The 2,670-nt window shown below is 47.9% G+C and overlaps 1 long non-coding RNA gene and 1 pseudogene across 1 annotated transcript; both read left to right on the top strand.

Moving 5' to 3' along the window:
• Positions 1-264: 264 nt before the first annotated feature.
• On the top strand, positions 265-1,738 carry LOC115306733 (annotated as a pseudogene).
• A 323-nt stretch (positions 1,739-2,061) lies between these two features.
• Positions 2,062-2,420, top strand: LOC115306073. Its single transcript, XR_003915167.1, has 2 exons — positions 2,062-2,117; positions 2,301-2,420. It is a non-coding gene; the product is annotated as an uncharacterized LOC115306073 (long non-coding RNA).
• The last annotated feature ends 250 nt before the right edge of the window (positions 2,421-2,670 follow it).

Below are 2,670 nucleotides of genomic sequence, written 5' to 3'. Positions count from 1 at the left end.
TCAATCTCACAACCCTGGGATCATGACCTGAGCTGAAATCAAGAGTTGGATGCTTTAAGTGGCACCTGGGTGGCTAGTCAGGTAAGCATCTGACTTCAGCTCAAGTCATGATGTCACAATTTGTGGGTTCAAGCCCCATGCCAGGTTCTGTGCTGACAGCTCAGAGCCTGGAGCCTGTTTCAGAATCTGTTTCTCCCTCGCTCTCTGCCCCTCCCCCACTCATGCTATGTCTCTGTCTCTATCTCAAAAACAAATAAACTAAAAAAATTTTTGTTAGGTCACCGTTACTCTGAGGAGAGAACAGTCGGTAGAGGGGTGCAAAAATGCAGAGCAATAAAACCTTTAACTTGGAGAAGCAAAACCATACTCCAAGGAAGCATCATCAGCATCACCACCAGCAGCAACAGCAGCAGCCGCCCCCGCCACCGATCCCTGCAAATGGGCAACAAGCCAGCAGCCAAAATGAGGGCTTGACGATTGGCCTGAAGAACTTTAGGAAACCAGGAGAGAAGACCTTCACCCAACGTAGCCGGCTCTTTGTGGGCAATCTTCCTCCTGACATCACTGAGGAGGAGATGAGGAAGCTATTTGAGAAATATGGGAAGGCAGGCGAAGTCTTCATTCACAAGGATAAGGGCTTTGGCTTTATCCACTTGGAAACGCAAATCCTAGCAGAGATTGCCAAAGTAGAGCTGGACAACATGCCACTTCGTGGAAAGCAGCTGCGCGTGCGCTTTGCCTGCCATAGTGCATCGCTCACGGTCCGAAACCTTCCTCAGTATGTTTCCAATGAACTGCTGGAGGAAGCCTTTTCTGTTTGGCCAAGTGGAAAGGGCTGTAGTCATCGTGGATGATCGAGGAAGGCCCTCAGGAAAAGGCATTGTTGAATTCTCAGGGAAGCCAGCGCCTCGTAAAGCTCTGGACAGGTGCAGTGAAGGCTCCTTCCTGTTAACCACATTTCCTCGGCCTGTGACTGTGGAGCCCATGGACCAGTTGGATGATGAAGAGGGACTTCCAGAGAAGCTGGTTATAAAGAACCAGCAATTTCATAAGGAGCGAGAACAGCCACCCAGATTTGCACAGCCTGGCTCCTTTGAGTATGAGTATGCCATGCGCTGGAAGGCACTCATTGAGATGGAGAAGCAGCAGCAGGACCAAGTGGACCGCAACATCAAGGAAGCTCGTGAGAAACTGGAGATGGAGATGGAGGCTGCTCGCCATGAGCACCAAGTCATGCTAATGAGACAGGATTTGATGAGGCGTCAAGAAGAACTCCGGAGGATGGAAGAGCTGCACAACCAAGAAGTGCAAAAGCGAAAGCAACTGGAGCTCAGGCAGGAGGAAGAGCGCAGGCGCCGTGAGGAAGAGATGCGGCGGCAACCGGAAGAAATGATGCGGCAACAGCAGGAAGGATTCAAGGGAACATTCCCTGATGCGAGAGAACAGGAGATATGGATGGGCCAGATGGCTATGGGAGGTGCTATGGGCATAAACAACAGAGGCGCCATGCCCCCTGCTCCAGTGCCAGCTGGTACTCCAGCTCCTCCAGGACCTGCCACTAGGATGCCAGATGGAACCTTGGGATTGACCCCACCAACAACTGAACGCTTTAGCCAAGCTGCTACCATGGAAGGAATTGGGGCCATTGGTGGAACCCTTCCTGCATTCAACCGTGCAGCTCCTGGAGCTGAATTTGCTCCAAACAAACGTAGCCGATACTAATAAAAATTTCAGGGTCTAGTTTCCCGAAAACCCTTAAAAGAAGGACCTTTTTTGGACTAGCCAGAATTCTGTCCTGGAAAAGTGTTAGGGATTCCTCCCAATAGTTAGGTCTTCCTTGCCTGTACTACTCTAAGGGAGTATGCTGGAGGCTGAGGGCAAGGGAGGGGTGATAAAATTTAACAAATCAAAAAAAATTTTTGTTAATAAATAAAATTATAGTACATAGACTTCCGGGTAAAGCTCAGTATATCATGGCAGGGAAATGTTTCTGCAAGCAACAGAAAAGGCTATATTAATTACAAAATGTTATATTTTGTTATCAGGATATCAGGAAGCTATGGAGAACATGAGGACAAGATGAATTAAACTTCAAAAGGGGACGGAGCCATTTCACGGTAAGAGTACAATTCCTAGGAATTTTCTGCTTCTGAACGCCAACTCACCATGGGTTTTTGTCTATGCAAACGGCCTGTGCTGTGGTTGAAATGAACCGCCAGGGCTCTCAGGGGTTGCTCTGGGGGTGGAGCAATAACTGGAAGTTTGAGGGACTTACACACATGCCTGGTCTTCCCCCACAGGACATTTACCAGATACTGGTGGACTAGACCAAAAGTGAAACCTCCTGCACTCATAGCCATTAGGAAACAAAGATACGGCACAGGGAGTGAGCCTGCATTAAACTCACTGATACAAACTCACTGAATTGGTCTTTCCTTCAAAACATGTGCCAGATTGTGAGACTAACTATAGTGGGAGGCTAAAAAATTAAGCTGAAATCCCCTAAAGAGAATAAAAGAACCTCTCACAATCCTTCAGAGATTAAGAGACAAGGACCCAAAAAACTCTCAATCAAAAACCTGGAAAGATCAAGCTTTCAGAAGAGAAAAAAACTAGGTGTGGAGTGAATCTTACTAAAACTCCAGCACAGACCTAACTTGGCTCAGTCCC

Source organism: Suricata suricatta, chromosome 11 (assembly GCF_006229205.1).
Source record: "Suricata suricatta isolate VVHF042 chromosome 11, meerkat_22Aug2017_6uvM2_HiC, whole genome shotgun sequence".
Lineage (NCBI taxonomy): Eukaryota > Metazoa > Chordata > Mammalia > Carnivora > Herpestidae > Suricata > Suricata suricatta.
The sequence above is the reverse complement of the archived record's forward strand: the minus strand, read 5'-3'. Positions and strand labels throughout refer to the sequence as shown.